Source organism: Ranitomeya imitator, chromosome 1 (genome assembly GCF_032444005.1).
Source record: "Ranitomeya imitator isolate aRanImi1 chromosome 1, aRanImi1.pri, whole genome shotgun sequence".
NCBI lineage: Eukaryota > Metazoa > Chordata > Amphibia > Anura > Dendrobatidae > Ranitomeya > Ranitomeya imitator.
The window spans coordinates 287,950,335-287,968,840 of NC_091282.1; the positions used below are offsets into that span (position 1 = coordinate 287,950,335).

The following is an 18,506-nucleotide window of genomic DNA, read 5'->3' on the forward strand; positions in this document are numbered from 1 at the left end:
ACTATGACTTAACATGTGGAATTATATACTTAACAAAAAAGTGTGAAACAACTGAAACTATGTCTTATATTCTAGGTTCTTCAAAGTAGCCACCTTTTGCTTTGACTGCTTTGCACACTCTTGGCAAGTTGGCATTCTCTTGATATATATATTATTAAATTTTTGCCTAAAATACAAATCAAATGAGTCATCTTTAAAGGGAACCTGTCACCTGAATTTGGCGGGACTGGTTTTGGGTCATATGGGCGGAGTTTTCAGGTGTTTGATTCACCCTTTCCTTACCCGCTGGCTGCATGCTGGCTGCAATATTGGATTGAAGTTCATTCTCTGTCCTCCATCGTACATGCCTGCACAAGGCAAGATTGCTTTGCGCAGGCGTGTACTATGGAGGACAGAGAATGAACTTCAATCCAATATTGCAGCCAGCATGCAGCCAGCGGGTAAGGAAAGGGTGAATCAAACACCTGAAAACTCCGCCCATATGACCCAAAACCAGTCCCGCCAAATTCAGGTGACAGAGTCCCTTTAACTTAAGGCCTTTTATACATCCATTGATCTTCAACTTGCTTAACCCCTTCCTGACCTTTGACGCCACGTAGGCGTCATGAAAGTCGGTGCCAATCCGACCCATGACGCCTAGGTGGCGTCATGGAAAGATCGCGTCCCTGCAGATCGGGTGAAAGGGTTAACTCCCATTTCACCCGATCTGCAGGGACAGGGGGAGTGGTAGTTTAGCCCAGGGGGGGTGGCTTCACCCCCCCCCCCCCCCGTGGCTACGATCGCTCTGATTGGCTGTTGAAAGTGAAACTGCCAATCAGAGCGATTTGTAATATTTCACCTATTAAAACTGGTGAAATATTACAATCCAGCCATGGCCGACGCTGCAATATCATCGGCCATGGCTGGAAACACTAATGTGCCCCCACCCCACCTATCGCCCCCCCAAGCCACCGATCTGTCCGGTACACTGCTCCGGCTCCCCTCCGTCCTGTGCTCCGCTCCCCCCGTGCTCTTGTCCGCTCCCCCCCGTGCTTCAATCACCCCCCCCGTGCTCCGATCCAACCCCCCTGCACTCCGATCCACCCACCCCCCGTGCATCATCCAACCCCCCATGCTCCGATCCCCCCCGTGCTCCGTTCCACCCCCCCATCATACTTAGGCTACGTTCACATTAGCGTTGCGCGCCGCTGCGTCGGCGACGCAACGCACGACGCACGCAAAAACGCGTGCAAACGCACGCAAAAACGCTGCGTTTTGCGACGCGTGCGTCGTTTTTTGACGAAAATCGGACGCAAGAAAAATGCAACTTGTTGCATTTTCTTGCGTCCGACGCTAGCGTCAAAAACGACGCACATGTCGGAAAACGCAACGCGAAAAACGCATGCGTCCCCCATGTTAAACATAGGGGCGCATGACGCGTGCGTCGCCGCTGCGTCGGGAAACGCTAATGTGAACGTAGCCTTACCGATCCTGCCGGGGTCCGTCCGTCTTCTTCCTGGGCGCCGCCATCTTCCAAAATGGCGGGCGCATGCTCAGTGCGCCCGCCGAATCTGCCGGCCGGCAGATTCGTTCCAAAGTGCATTTCGATCACTGAGATATAATCTATCACAGTGATCAAAATAAAAAAAATAAATAAATGCTAACCCCCCCCCCCCCCTTTGCCACCCCCATAGGTAGGGACTATAAAAAAAATAAAGAATTTTTTTTTTCCCACTAAGGTGAGAATAGGGTTAGGGTTAGGGCTAGGGCTAGGGTTTCGGTATGTGCACACGTATTCTGTTACTCTGATTTGATAAATCCGCAGTGCTAAACCGCTGTGGATTTATGGCGGATTTACCGCGGTTTTTCTGCACATTTCACTGCGGTTTTACAACTGCGATTTTCTATTGGAGCAGTTGTAAAACCGCTGCGGAATCCGCAGAAACAAGTGACATGCTGCAGAACGTAAACCGCTGCGTTTCCGTGCAGTTTTTCTGCAGCATGTGTACAGCGATTTTTGTTTCCCATAGGTTTACATTGAACTGTAAACTCATGGGAAACTGTTGCGGATTCCAGTATGTGCACACGGTGCGGATTTGGCTGCGGATCCGCAGCGGATTGGCCGCTGCGGATTCGCAGCAGTGTTCCATCAGGTTTACAGTACCATGTAAACCTATGGAAAACTAAATCCGCTGTGCCCATGGTGCGGAAAATACCGCGCGTAAACGCTGCGTTGTATTTTCCGCAGCATGTCAATTCTTTGTGCGGATTCCGCAGCGTTTTACACCTGTTCCTCAATAGGAATCCACAGGTGAAATCCGCACAAAAAATGCTGGAAATCCGCGGTAAATCCGCAGGTAAAACGCAGTGCCTTTTACCAGCGGAGTTTTCAAAAATGATGCTGAAAAATGTCACACGAATCCGCAACGTCGGCACATAGCCTTAGGGTTAGGGTTGGAATTAGGGTTGTGATTAGGGTTATGGCTACAGTTGGGATTAGGGTTAGGGGTGTGGGGGGGGGGGGGGGGTTTAGTGTTGGAGGTAGAATTGAGGGGTTTCCACTGTTTAGGCACATCAGGGGTCTCCAAACGCAACATGGCGCCACCATTGATTCCAGCCAATCTTGTATTCAAAAAGTCAAATGGTGCTCCCTCACTTCCGAGCCCCGACGTGTACCCAAACAGTGGTTTACCCCCTCATATGGGGTACCAGCATACTCAGGACAAACTGCGCAACAACTACTGGGGTCCAATTTCTCCTGTTACCCTTGTGAAAATTAAAAAATGCTTGCTAAAACATCATTTTTGAGGAAAGAAAAATGATTTTTTATTTTCACGGCTCTGCTTTGTAAACGTCTGTGAAGCAATTGGGGGTTCAAAGTGCTCACCACATATCTAGATAAGTTCCTTGGGGGGGTCGAGTTTCTAAAATGGGGTCACTTGTGGGGGGGTTTCTACTGTTTAGGCACACCAGGGGCTCTGCAAACGCAACGTGATGCCCGCAGACCATTCCATCAAAGTCTGCATTTCAAAACGTCACTACTTCCCTTCTGAGCCCCGACGTGTGCCTAAACAGTGGTTTACCCCCACACATGGGGTATCAGCGTACTCAGGAGAAACTGGACAACAACTTTTGGGGTCCAATTTCTCCTGTAACCCTTGGGAAAATAAAAAATTCTGGGCTAAATAATTATTTTTGAGGAAAGAAAAATTATTTTTTATTTTCATGGCTCTGCGTTATAAACTTCTGTGAAGCACCTGGGGGTTTAAAGTGCTCAATATGTATCTAGATAAGTTCCTTGGGGGGTCTAGTTTCCAAAATGGGGTCACTTGTGGGGGAGCTCCAATGTTTAGGCACACAGGGGCTCTCCAAACGCGACATGGTGTCCGCTAAAGAGTGGAGCCAATTTTTCATTCAAAAAGTCAAATGGCGCTCCTTCCCTTCCAAGCCCTGCCGTGCGCCCAAACAGTGGTTTACCCCCACATATGAGGTATCAGCGTACTCAGGACAAATTGGACAACAACTTTCGTGGTTCATTTTCTCCTTTTACCATTGGGAAAATAAAAAAATTGTTGCTAAAAGATAATTTTTGTGACTAAAAAGTTAAATGTTCATTTTTTCCTTCCATGTTGCTTCTGCTGCTGTGAAGTACCTGAAGGGTTAATAAGTTTCTTGAATGTGGTTTTGAGTACCTTGAGGGGTGCATTTTTTAGAATGGTGTCACTTTTGGGTATTTTCAGCCATATACACCCCTCAAACTGACTTCAAATCTGAGGTGGTCCCTAAAAAACTAGGAGTTAGTCATACCGGTAACGGTATTTCCAGGAGTCCATCATGACAGCACCACAGGAGGTTGCTCTTCATATCCTTGATAGGGACAGGAACACAGAAGAGGTTAAATAGCCCCTCCCCACCTCCGCCCCTCAGTGATTTTACAAAGTACCACATCAGGATGGATACAACACAATTTTATTGAACTTCCTCTCTATACATGTTCATATCACACCTTAGACAGTAGTTCAAGGGAGGGCAAATAATGGGTGCTGTCATGATGGACTCCTGGAAATACCGTTACGACTAACTCCTAGTTTCCAGGTCGTCCCTCATGACAGCAACACAGGAGAAAAACCAAATAACTCCTATTAGGGCGGGATTACAGCTTGGAGGACTTTTCTCCCAAAGCTAGTCTGTTGCTTTGAAAGAACGTCCAGCTTGTAGTGCTTGCAAAAGGTATTTGAGCTAGACCAAGTTGCCGCCCGGCAAATTTGGTCCATGGATGCACCCGCACTCTCTGCCCATGAAGCAGATACTGTTCTCAGTGAGTGGGCTTTTAGGTGATCTGGAGGAGATTCACCGGCTGAAATATACGCAGCGCAAATGGTAGATTTGATCCATCTGGCCAGAGTCGCTTTTGAGGCTTTTTTGCCTCTATTTTTCCCCAGACATCTGGATAAAGAGGTTAGAGTCAATTCTCCAGCTGTCTGTAAGCTTTAGATACTGCAATACTGTTCTCTTAACATCCAGGGAATGAAGAGAACGTTCTTTTTCATTATTGTAATTCTGACAGAACGTAGGTAAAACTATTTCCTGGTTTCTGTGAAAGTCCGTCACAACTTTTGGAAGTAATGAGGGATCCAACTTTAAAACGATGCAATCTTCCTGTATCTTTAAGTATGGATCTGTTATGGACAGGGCTTGAATTTCGCCTATTCGCCTTGCTAATGTTATTTCGACAAGGAAAACAGTCTTGAATGTCACAGACTTTAGGTCTGCCTGATCAAGTGGCTCGTATGGAGCTTTTCGTAGCTCATTTAGTACCAAAGTGAGGTTCCATGAGGGTACCGAGCTTCGTATTATTGGTCTAAGACGTTGTGTAGCTTTGATGTATCTCATTATCCAGGGATGATTCGCTAGTGGATAATCATAAAAGGCAGTTAAAGCTGAGATTTGTACCTTTAGCGTACTAGGTCTCAAGCCCATATCAAAACCTGTTTGGAGAAAATTTAGTATTTGAGGAATATCTGGTTGTTGGAGAACGGATATTGGAGTATTGGTCTGCGCACAAAATTTCTTCCAAATCTTCTGGTATATAGCCGAGGTCACCGGCTTTCTACTTTTTTTCATGGTTGAGATTACTGACTCAGACAGTCCCTTTGATCTCAAGATCTCCCTTTCAAGATCCACGCTGAGAGTTGTAGCATCTTTAGATTTTGATGGACCAATGGTCGCTGTATTAGAAGATCCCGTCTCAGTGGTAGTAACACTGGGTCTTCCACCGCCATCCACTTCAGCAGAGGAAACCAGCTCCTCTTGGGCCAATATGGCACTATTAGGATTACTACGGCTAGACTTTCCTGAATTTTCCTCAAAACTCTGGGAATTAGGGCTAGTGGAGGGAACGCGTATGCAAGTTCCATGTCCCAATGTTGAGCCAAGGCATCTATGCCAGTTGAATTGTCTCTTGGATTTAACGAAAAGAATTCTTTCGTTTTTGTATTGCCCCTTGAGGCGAATAAATCTATTTGTGGGGTGCTGTTGTGAATTCTGTGGCTGAATTCACTCCTGTGGTCACGAGTGGTACTGCAGCTTCTGAGCTTCCTCCCTCAGGTGTTCTGGTGAGCTCGTTAACTGCTTCATTACTTGACTCCGCCTGTTGCTGCTATCCTTGCTCCTTGTCAATGTTTCAGTGTTGGATCTGAGCTTCTCCTGATTGTTCCTGTGACCTGCTGCTCTGTATAGCTAAGTGCTTTTTGCTTTTTTGTTGCTTTTTTTCTGTCCAGCTTGTTTTTTGTTTTGCTGGAAGCTCTGAGACGCAAAGGGTGTACCGCCGTGCCGTTAGTTCGGCACGGTGGGTTTTTTTTGCCCCCTTTGCGTGGTTTTGCTTTAGGGTTTTTTGTAGACTGCAAAGTTCGCTTTACTGTCCTCGCTCTGTCCTAGAATATCGGGCCCCACTTTGCTGAATCTATTTCATCCCTACGTTTTGTCTTTTCATCTTACTCACAGTCATTATATGTGGGGGGCTGCCTTTTCCTTTGGGGAATTTCTCTGGGGCAAGTCAGGCCTATTTTTCTATCTTCAGGCTAGCTAGTTTCTTAGGCTGTGCCGAGTTGCCTAGGTAGTTGTTAGGCGCAATCCACAGCCGCTTTTAGTTGTGTTTAGGATAGGATCAGGTGTGCAGTCTACAGAGTTTCCACGTCTCAGAGCTCGTTCTTGTATTTTTGGGTATTTGTCAGATCACTGTGTGCGCTCTGATCGCTAAGCACACTGTGTTTCTGGATTGCCTTCATAACACCTGTCATTAGCAAACATAACAGGGTGCCCCACTGTTGAATTAACTGAGTAAAGATTTCTTCGTTTAGAGACCATTCTGACGGCTGTACCTTCTCTCTGCTGAGAAAGTCCGCTATTTGGTTCTGTGAACCTTTTAGATGTACTGCTGTGATGGACTTCACGGTATCTTCCGCCCAGGAGAATATTTTTTCTGCTAGTGTTTGAAGTGGACGGTGCCTTGGTCCTCCATGATGTAGGAGGAAAGCTACCGTGGTCGAGTTGTCTGAGAAGATTCGGATGTGGTGTCCCTGAATCTCGTGTTGGCACCTCTTTAGTGCTTCCCAGACCGCCCTGAGCTCCCTGTAATTGGAGGAACTGTCGCGTATCGATGGTGGTAAAGTTCCCTGAAGGTATCGACTTTCTATGTGGGCTCCCCAGCCCCTTGAGCTTGCATCGGTGGTTATGTTTATGCATGGAGATATTTTCCATGGTTTTCCTCTTTTGAGGTTTTTTAAGTCGATCCACCATGAGAGGGACTGCTTTACCTCGTTAGGTAACCGCATCCTGTTGTCTAATGAATCTTTTCTTCCGTTCCATACCGAAAGAACTTCCCTTTGAAGCGTTCTGGAGTGAAACTGGCTCCACTGTACACTGGGAATGCATGAGGTCATCAGACCTAGACTCCTCATAGCTTTCCTGATGGAAATGTATTTCCGTTTTATTGATTGAAGTTCTTTTTTTATTGACCGTTGTTTTTGGTCTGGTAGGACGGAGTATTCTAGTTCGGAATTTAGTAGTACCCCTAGAAATATCTTCTGCGTCTCTGGTTCGAGACTCAATTTTTTCGCATTTATTACCCACCCCAGACGTTTCAGGAGTGACGTGGTAATTTCTAAGGATTCTTCCATCTGTTGGGATGAATCTGCGATCAGCAACAGATCGTCCAGATATGGTGCGATGAGAACTTCCTTTTCTCTTAAGTAGGCCATGACCTCCGTCATGAGCTTCGTAAATATCCTTGGGGCAGAGGAGAGACCAAATGGTAGGCACTGAAACTGGAAATTAAGTATTTTCTTGTGGTTTCTTATTGCGAATCTGAGGAATTTTTGATCTGAGGGATGGATGGGAACATGATAGTATGCATGTTTGAGATCTAGCGTGCACATTACAGAGTTCTTTTTTATTAACGGTGTAATTGATTTGAGAGATTCCATCTTGAAGCGTTTGTACGCCACCCATTTGTTTAATGGCTTTAAGTTTATTATTGTCCGGTAATCTCCGTTTGTTTTTTTTTTTATGGAGAACAGACTGGAGTAATGCCCCTGAAAACGTTGATGATGGGGTACCGGTATTATGACGTTTAATTCTAAGAGTTCCCGTATGTCTGTTATCAGCCTTTGATGTACTGCTGATGACTCCATCTGTGTTAAGCAGAATCTCTTGGGGGGTAGATGAGTAAACTCTATCTTGTAACCCTGTGCAACTGTCTGTAGAATCCACTGATTCTGAGTTATGTTCTGCCATCCTTCTTGGAAGTATTGTAGTCTCCCTCCTATATTGTTGGCGTCATTGTTTGCTGGGTCCTGTTGATTGGTCTCAAAAGGAACCTCTTCCTCTGCCCCCTTTAGGGTAGCTCCACCTACCGGACTTCCCTTTGCCTCTGTAGTCCTGTCTTGGGTGGGAGCGAGTTTTTCGGAAGAATTGTGGTTTCTTTGGCTTCTCCTCAGGGAAGCCTTTTTTCTTATCAGACGCTTTTTCAAGTAGCTCGTCAAGGACTGGACCAAAGACGTGAGATCCTGAAAATGGAATCGAACACAGCTTGTTCTTGGATTGGGTATCCCCTGTCCACGATCTCAGCCATAAGGCCCTTCTTGCTGCGTTTGACAGCGCATTATTCCGGGCAGCAAAACGTACGGATTCCGCTGAAGCATCTGCCATGAAATCAGTCGCCATCTTTAAAACTTAAAAGGATTTAAGGATTTCTTCTCTTGGAGTTCTGTTTTTAATATGACTCTCCAGCTCGTCCACCCAGAGACTCATGGACCTTGCTACAGAGGTAGCCGCTATATTCGTCTTCATAATGGCGGCTGACGATTCCCAGGCTTTCTTAAGAAGATCTTCTGACCTCTTATCCATTGGGTCTTTTAACCCTGACGAGTCGTCAAAGGGAATAGCCGTTTTCCTTGTGACTTTGGCCACGGGAATGTCGATCTTTGGAACCGATTCCCAGACTTTAGTTTCTTCTGGGTCAAAGGGAAGACGGTATTTGAAGTCTCTCGGGACTACTAATTTTTTTCCCACGTCTTCCCACTCTTCCATTATCATTGCAGTTATGTGATTGTTGACCGGAAAAACTCTATTCCTGCGAGTTCTCAGGCCCCCAAACATCTCGTCTTGAACCAATAAAAGCTCAGACGAGTCTTCTATTTTCATAGTGCTTCTTACTGCTTTTAGCAGTATATCCGTATTTTCGGATGAGAACAAGTATCTCTTCCGTTCTTCTGGAAGCACAGTTAATGTATTATCCTCTTCATCCGAGCTCGGATCGGAAGAACCTGAGACCTCTCCTTCCTCGGAACTCACATCCATATCCCATCTAGGCCTTTTAGGCCGCGGAGACTGGGGTGGCACCATTGTAGACACCGTAGCTTGGACTTCATCTCTAATCATAGATTTGATATTATCTAACAGCGAAGCCTGTTCGTCTTTAAGAAGTTTAGCGATGCATTTTTTGCATAATTTCTTTTTATAGCCCTCTGGGAGTTTGGTGGTGCACAATGGGCATCTAATAGTCCTTTTTTTAGTAGTTGACCTCTCGGGAATGTCCTTATCCTGAAAATGTAAAGGAGATCCCTGTAGGTACGGAACTAACGTTTTGTAATGCATCCCATACCACGTACTACTCACATGGTCCGTGTGCGGCTCTAAGGATTGGACGTCTGGGCGAGTAGCACCTTCCATGTTACTGGGTCAAGTGTGCTGTCAGATGTCAGTCATTTAGTAGTCAATCTTACCCAGCTTCAAGACATCTGATTCATCCTCCTTCCGAGCTCAGCTGCTGGCCTCCACGGTGATTTCAGGTTCCCAGCTGTACTGCGCATGCGTCATCTGGAACGCACGCTGACCAGCCTGGGACCTAGATTCCGGCGCCAGACATTGTTCCGGCTCTGATTTTCCCTTGCAGCTCCCAGGCGCACCCGGAAACGATCGGCGCCGCCAACCCCTGGAATCCGGCCACGCCCCCCGGAAGTCATCACCTCCGACTGGAGCGCCGGACCGGAAGTCAGGGGAGCGACGCCAGCACCGGCCGCACATGGAGCCTGAGGGAGCGCCGGACACCGCCGCCACAGCTGCTGCCCCAGCGTCCCTTTTGTGAGGGGATGGGGCAGCCCATGGGGGCACACAGCTCTACCTCGTCGCGGAGGGACCTCCCTCGGTATCCTGCGACTTCAGGAGTCACCAGACTCTCGCGGCCAGAGCCCCCTCCAGGAGGATGGGACCGCACTCAGGAGCTCCTGCTCTACCGAGACCTGACCTCGAATCAGGTAAAAAGAAACATCCAATCTTCTGGAGAACTCTCTCCTGCGTCTGTCCCTGATAGGGACAGGAAAAACACTGAGGGGTGGAGGTGGGGAGGGGCTATTTAACCTCTTCTGTGTTCCTGTCCCTATCAAGGATATGAAGAGCAACCTCCTGTGGTGCTGTCATGAGGGACGACCTGGAAAAATGGTTTTGTATATTTCGTTGTAAAAATGAGAAATCGCTGGTCAAATTTTAACCCTTATAACTTCCTAGCAAAAAAAAAAATGTTGTTTCCAAAATTGTGCTGATGTAAAGTATACATGTGGGAAATGTTATTTATTAACTATTTTGTGTCACATAACTCTGGTTTGACAGAATAAAAATTCAAAATGTGAAAATTGCGAAATTTTCAAAATTTTCGCCAAATTTCCGTTTTTATCACAAATAAACGCAGAATTTATTGACCTAAATTTACCACTAACATGAAGCCCAATATGTCACGAAAAAAACAATCTCAGAACCGCTAGGATCCGTTGAAGCGTTCCTGAGTTATTACCTCATAAAGGGACACTGGTCAGAATTGCAAAAAACGGCAAGGTCTTTAAGGTCAAAATAGGCTGGGTCATGAAGGGGTTAACTCTTCACAATAAGAATAATTTTGACCAGGGGTGCCCAAACGTTTACATTCCACTGTATGGCAGAGGTTTGTATGGAGCTGGTGCCCAACTGGGTGCCCTAGTTAACAGACCATTTTAAAAATTGCAAAAAGGAAAATGGGCACCCTGCATGGTTCGTACCTAGCAAGGGATGTGATATCAGTAAGCCAAACCACCGACTTCAACTCCTCAATTTCCCTGACTGGCTCAACAGCCCTGCCTCACTACTGAGTCTGTACATAAAGTGCAGCACAGATTCAACTCAACTAAAAGCCGAGATCCTTAGATCAGGAACAGAACAGGCATTTCAAAACTTTCCCAAATTCGTATATATATTTTAAGTCAGTCCATTTTATACTGACTTCACAGACCTATACCTAGTAACAGCCCCTTTTTAAAGTATCACAGCTTGTAAACACTTTTTGTAGCCAGCCAAGAGCCTTTCAATTCTTGTAGGAGGGATTTTCAGCCATTCTTCCAGTTTTGTGACATTCCATTCACTGCTATATTAAGGTCTAGCCACAGATTTTCAACTATGCTTAGAACAGGAAACAGTGAGGGACATTGTAAAATCTTCAGCTTGCGCCTTTTGTGGTAGTTCATGGTGGATTTTGACGTGTGTTTACGATCATTACTCATTTGTATTAGCCATTCTCTATTCAACCTCAGCTTTTTTACGGATGTTGTTAGGGCAAGTTCACACTGTGTTTTTGCTGCTTTTTTATGCTAATTTTCAGCTGCTTTTTACAGTACCAGCAAAGCCTGTAAGATTTCAGAAATCTCATGCACACGCATTGGTTTTTTGTATGATCAGGATTTGGTGCTTTGCTGCGTTTTTTGGACATAGAGCATGTCACTTCTTTCAGTGTTTTTGCTGCATTTTTTTTTTTCACCCATTGACTTGAATGGGTCTGCCAGACGTTATCTTGACATCCACTGTTCCAACTAAAGGTACCGTCACACATAACAATTTCTTTAACGATATCGTTGCTTTTTGTGACGTAGCAACGATATCGTTAACGAAATCGTTATGTGTGACAGCGACCAACGATCAGGCCCCTGCTGGGAGATCGTTGGTCGCTGGGAATGATCAGGACCTTTTTTTGGTCGCTGATCACCCGCTGTCATCGCTGAATCGGCGTGTGTGACGCCGATCCAGCGATGTGTTCACTGGTAACCAGGGTAAATATCGGGTTACTAAGCGCAGGGCCGTGCTTAGTAACCCGATATTTACCCTGGTTACCATTGTAAATGTAAAAAAAAAAAAAGTAGAGTACATACTCACATTCCGGTTTCTGTCACGTCCCCCGCCTTCAGCTTCCCGCACTGACTTTGAGCGCCGGCCATGAAGCACAGCGGTGACGTCACCGCTGTGCTCTGCTTTACAGCCGGCGCTGACACAGTCAGTGCGGGAAGCTGACGGCGGGGGACGTGACAGAAACCGGAATGTGAGTATGTACTGTTTTTTTTTTTTACATTTACAATGGTAACCAGGGTAAACATCGGGTTACTAAACGCGGCCCTGCGCTTAGTAACCCGATGTTTACCCTGGTTACCCGGGGACTTCGGCATCGTTGGAGAGCTGTCTGTGCGACAGCTCTCCAGCGACCACACAACGACTTGCCAACGATCACGGCCAGGTCGTATCGCTGGTCGTGATCGTTGGTAAATCGTTTAGTGTAACGGAACCTTAACTGCCATTTCTTCATTACATTTCAACCTGAGGAAAGGGCAACTTGAAAACACTTTGAAATCTTCTTATAGCCTCTCCTGCTTTGTGGGCCTCCACCATTTTCAGAGTGCTAGGCAGCTGTTTAAAAGAACCCATGGCTGCTGTTTATTGGCACAAGGTTAGAGGAGGCTGGGTAGTCATAAATCTGGAAAATTTGCATCAGTTTGCCTTTCCTAACGATTATAGTGAACAAGCCATAACTCTAACAGGCTAATTAAGGTATGAAACCCTGGTCAAAGTTATCTGAGCACACAAACCACCAAGGGAGCCCAAACTGTTGCATTGGCCCATTTTCCTATTTGCAATTATTGCAATTAAAAAAAAAAAAACAACACCACTTTTTTGGCCTAAAATATAATTTCATCTTCAACATGTTTAACTAGTAGTCACAATAACAGTGATTTTCACCAAAGGTGCCCAACTTTTTACATGTCACTGTACATATACAGTATATGTCATTAGAATTGGGTGAACGTTCATCAGTGGGCAAGGGCGGTCTTGTGGCCTGCCATTTGTGGTGCGTCACTGTTTTGAACTACGGTAACTAAAGAGAACCTGCCAGGTACTTATGTCATCTAGACCAGCAGCATTCACATAATTCCCCGGCCTAAGCATACCTTTAGAATTTCATTCACTTAAATCAATATATATATATATATATATATATATATATATATATATATATATATATATATATATATATATATATATATATATATATATATATATATATATATATATATATACACATATATATATATATATACACACACACAGTTTTTCTTATGCTAATTAGGCTTTTGATTAATCAATCAGGCATAAAGGTACCTTCACACTGAACAACACTACGATAGCGATCCGTGACGTTGCAGCGTCCTGGATAGCGATCTTGTTGTGTTTAACACGCAGCAGCGATCAGGATCCTGCTGTGACATCGCTGGTCGGAGCTAGAAGGCCAGAACTTTATTTCGTCGCTGGATCACCCGCAGACATCGCTGAATCGGCATGTGTGACGCCGATCCAGCGATGTGTTCACTGGTAACCAGGGTAAATATCGTGTTACTAAGCGCAGGGCACAGCGGTGACGTCACCGCTCTGCTTTACGGCCGGCCGGCGTTTACACAGGATGCAGGAGGAGTGCAGGGAAGCGGACGCCAGGGATGTGACAGGCACCGGAATGTGAGTATGTGTTTTTTGTTTGTTTTTTATATTTACAATGGTAACCAGGGTAAACATCGGGTTACTAAGCGCGGCCCTGCACTTAGTAGCCCGATGTTTACCCTGGTTACCCGGGGACTTCGGCATCGTTGGTTGCTGGAGAGCTGTCTGTGTGACAGCTCTCCAGCGACCACACAAGGACTTTCCAACAATCACGGCCAGGTCGTATCGCTGGTGGTGATCGTTGGAAAGTTGCTGAGTGTTACGGTACCTTTAGTTTCCCCAGACTAGTTGGCCCACTTTCCATGTTATCATGCCACAGTGGGCGTGATAACATGCAAAGAATGCAAACTAGTTGTCAAAGGCTTATTAGCATGACAAAAACAGAGCTTAGAAACAGGTAAACATGGATTTAACATTATAAAGGGCTGGTTAGGCAGGGAATTTAGTCATACATATGTGAATGCTGCTGGGTTGGGGGGCTTGAGGGGACCAGACATGCTTCCGTTAATGAAGGAGGACTTAAATCAGTTTGAAGCCTCCCATAGACATGCATCAGAGCATTTGTGAATGAGGAGACTTTATAAGTCAGTGCGATTAGGTTAGAGAATAAGGGTATGTGCACACGTAGAATGGTCCACTGCGGATTTTTACGCAGCGGATTCGTTAAATCCGCATTGAAAAATCGCTGCGGTTTTTACTGCGGACTTATTGCGTTTTCTATTGCGGATTCCTCTGCGGATTTACATCTGCAGTTTTCTATTGGAGCAGATGTAAAAACGCTGTGGATTCCACACAAAGAATTGACATGCTGCGGAAAATAAAACGCTGCATTTCCGCGCGTTTTTTTCCGCAGCATGGGCACAGCGTTTTTTGCTTCCCATAGGTTTACAATGTACTGTAAACTTATGAGAAACTGCTGCGGATCCGCAGCAAAATCTGCATCGTGTGCACATACCCTAAAGGCCCCTTCACATTAAGCGACACTGCAGCGATACCGACAACGATCCGGATCGCTGCAGCGTCGCTGTTTGGTCGCTGGAGAGCCGTCACACAGACCGCTCTCCAGCGACCAACGATGCCGGTAACCAGGGTAAACATCGGGTAACTAAGCGCAGGGCCGCGCTTAGTAACCTGATGTTTACCCTGGTTACCATCCTAAAAGTAAAAAAAACAAACAGTACATACTTACCTACCGCTGTCTGTCCCCGGCGCTCTGCTTCTCTGCACTCCTCCTGTACTGGCTGTGAGCACAGCGGCCGGAAAGCAGAGCGGTGACGTCACCGCTCTGCTTTCCGGCTGACCGACGCTCACAGCCAGAGCAGGAGGAGTGCAGAGCACAGCGCCGGGGACAGACAGCGGTAGGTAAGTATGTACTGTTTGTTTTTTTTACTTTTAGGATGGTAACCAGGGTAAACATCGGGTTACTAAGCGCGGCCCTGCGCTTAGCTACCCGATGTTTACCCTGGTTACCAGTGAAGACATCGCTGGATCGGTGTCACACATGCCGATCCAGCGATGTCCACGGGAGATCCAGCGACAAAATAAAGTTCTGGACTTTGTTCAGCGACCAACGATGGCACAGCAGGGGCCTGATTGTTGGTCGCTGTCACACATAGCGATTTCCTTAACGATATCGTTCCAACGTCACCAAAAGCAACGATATAGTTAACGATATCGTTATGTGTGAAGGTACCTTAAGAAATAAGACAAGCACAGGCTTGTGTCAACAACAGAGAGACTGGGCTGCTGAAAGCCTGATGAGGGATCAGCGAGGAGGACAATGTATGCATTGATAATGGCACGATCCTGCTATGACTGATCCGTGTTATGGCACCTTCCCTCAGCATATACTATGGAATCAGAAGACCCCGCTCTACACAAAAGTAACACATCTCTGCTGAGGAAGATCTCCCATGGAATAATAATCCATTATCACAATTTACAGCATACTCTCTACTCTATCTTTCCCATTGATTTCGATGTAATTTGTATCGGTCCTCATATATGTAGTGACGAAATATGATCAGCAAGTATAAGGCTATGTGCCCATGTTGCAGATTCGTGTGCAGATTTTTCGGCACCGTTTTTTTTTTTAAATCTGCAGGTAAAATGCACAGCGGATTTACCGCAGACTTCATGAGTTTTTTGTGCAGATTCCACCTGCGGTTTTACACCTGCGAATTCCTATTGAGGAGCAGGTGTAAAACGCTGCGGAATCCGCACAAAGAATTGACATGCTGCGGAAAATACAACGCAGCGTTTCTGCACTGTGTGCACATAGCCCAAGGAGTGTGAGGACATGTGTGATGATAATGCACAGATCATCCCTCTGACGTCTCCATCTTCAGGAGTGATGAACTGCAGATCGAAGGGTGACTGCACAAGATTATGTTATCAGAGCCTCATTCCTCAGTGTTGATAACAAACATATGAGCAGCGCGGTGCAGGCCAGACACCGGTGGGGGCGCGTGGTGCTGGGCAGGCTGGTATTGTTAGAAATACAGGAAGAATGGATCCCATGCGTCCGGCGCCCACAGACCTTCCCCGGCGGCCACAGACCTTCCCCCGGCGGACACAGACCTTCCCCCGGCGGACACAGACCTTCCCCCGGCGGACACAGACCTTCCCCCGGCGGACACAGACCTCCCCCCGGCGGACACAGACCTTCCCCCGGCGGACACAGACCTTCCCCCGGCGGACACAGACCTCCCCCCGGCGGACACAGACCTCCCCCGGCGGACACAGACCTCCCCCCGGCGGACACAGACCTCCCCCCGGCGGACACAGACCTCCCCCCGGCGGACACAGACCTCCCCCCGGCGGACACAGACCCCCCCCGGCGGACACAGACCTCCCCCCGGCGGACACAGACCTCAGGCAGGACCTCCGTGTTATCTCCTCACCGCCATATGCAGGGAGACCAGAGGATGCACCGCCACCAGCGCGGCACACAGCGGTCTGCTCTAGCTGAGGAGAAGGCCCTCAGTGCTGCGGAATCGCGGCCTCCGGTCACGGAACTCCAGTCACATCCGCTAAGGAGCGTCACTACAGTCGCCAATGACCTCGCCCGGCCACACTACTCACCGCCTGACCGAGGCTCCCGCTCCGATATCACCATCCCTCAACCTGAAAGAAACCCGTCGCCATCTTGCACAGTTCAGCCGGCTCCAGACAACCGCATCGATGACTCCACCAATCAGGGTGACGGAACGGCCGCTAGCGCAGCCCATCAGGCAACAGTGGCTGGTGACGTCATTTGACCCTTGAAAGCGTCCTCCAATCCTGTGGCGTGTAGGATGCGGACAGCCAATTGCACAGCGAGGTGGGGAGACAGTGATGTGTACAGGCCAGTGATGCTGGGCTCCCTCTACCAATGGCGCGGCGCTGTGTTACCAGTGTCAGCGCTCCGGGCACGCCTCTCTGGTACATGCAGTAACAAGGGATAGACGGAATGGCCAGCCAGTAACCATAGCAACAGGACCTGAAGCGGACTGCATCGCGAAGGTGGGCAGAGAGGGCTGCTGTCCCAGGTCACAGTCCCACAAGCCTCCACCCTGCAAACATGACAGATAACGGGTCACCGGTTACCGTACCTCCAAACCTTCACAGAAGAGAGGGAGAAACCATGCGGGGCCGTGGCCACGCCCCTAGCCACACCCATTTATTTTTCGAAATACTAGTTTTTGTACATGCGCATTTTTTGTCTCCACATAGAAGCTTCTAGAATCTAGAGCAAAAGAAGCACAAGGGTCCATGAAATCACATCCACTTTGGACAGTTAGGGTATGTTCACACGATCCTGAATTTCCTGCGGATTTTTCAGGTCCTTTTTTTGGAAAATCCGCAGTGCAAAATCATTGCATTTTGCACTGCGGATTTTCCTGCGTTTTCTTCTGCGGATTCCTCTGCGGGTTTCCAACTGCACTTTCCTATTGGTGCAGTCGGAAACCCGCTGCGGAATCCGCAGAAAGAATTGACATGGTACTTCTTTTTTTCCGCAGCGTTTCCGCGCGGTTTTTCCGTGGAAATTCAGGATCGTCGGCACAGCGGGTTTCGTTTTCCATAGGGTTACATTGTACTGTACCCCACATGGAAAACGGCTGCGGATCCGCAGCGGCAAATCCGCTGCGGATCCGCAGCAAAAACCGCACCGTGTGAACGTAGCCTTAGACATGGAATGTCTGTGCGGAAAAATGCAGCATTTACCTTACATGTGAACACGGGCTAAATGTCCAAAGTGGATGTGATTCCACGTACGTATTTGTCTCTAGAATCTTCTATGTGGAGCCTCAAGAAAATGCATGTAAAATGAAAAACACCTGTTGTATTTAGTGTAGAAACAAAGCTTTTCTGTAATATTAACAGCATGAAGTACAGTGCTTCCCATCCAGGGCGGCTGCTGTGTGACGAGAGGACGCCAGACATGGCTGCGCACAGCGAAGTGTGCGGGGCTGCGGTACTGGCACACTACAGGCTCTGTCCCTGGGCAAACGGGCCATGGGGCGGTATGGGCCTCTCCTGGTTCCCTGCAGCTTCAGTGCCATCTGACTCTGACGTCTCAGGGTCACTACAGCGTCCCCCTGCCATTGGAATGGGAGAGGTGAATATTTGATTTTTTTTTTACGTATGTGCAGCGCCCCAGAGTCCTGGTTCGTTGCAGTGATGTTATTCTTCCACTAGGGTGGAGTGAAGTTACGTCTGAAGGCAATGAAGGAGATCTGCTGTCCAGGTATCACAGCCACACACACACTTCACACGCCAGTTCACCAGGGGGAGCTAAGGGTTCTATCTATTAGGCCACTCCTCACATAGGGTAAAACTGGAGGGTTGGTGAGGAAGTCAGTGAGTATCAGAAGGAGGAGAGGAGAGTTCCTGGCTGGGGACCAATGAAAGGTCTCCCGGTCGAGCTGGCTGGGGTGATCCCTGGTCAGATCCAGACTGAAGTCTGAGGAGGAGAGAAAGAAGGCCACGGAGCTGCGCCTGCAACCCATGCGGCAGCATCCTAAGAAAGGACACGAAAGGAAGTGTGCTGTAGTGAGTGTGAAAATAAGTGATAGCAACAGGAGTGAAACATCAGTGGGAGACCAGCTAGAAGCAGGCTGCCTCCATCTGAAGCGCAGATCCGGTGGCCAGAATACCGAGGGAGTAAGGAGCGCTATGCCGTTACTTCAGAGACTGGCAGGGCA

At 47.5% G+C, this 18,506-nt stretch overlaps 1 protein-coding gene across 1 annotated transcript in view; it reads right to left on the minus strand.

Moving 5' to 3' along the window:
• DGCR8 (DGCR8 microprocessor complex subunit) overlaps nucleotides 1-16,523 on the minus strand; it is a 125,809-nt gene extending 109,286 nt beyond the window's left edge. Inside the window, exon 1 of the mRNA XM_069756125.1 lies at nucleotides 16,405-16,523. The gene's annotated coding sequence lies outside the window, so the exon portion shown is untranslated. The remainder of the gene's footprint in view (nucleotides 1-16,404) is intronic.
• Between the last annotated feature and the right edge of the window lie 1,983 nt (nucleotides 16,524-18,506).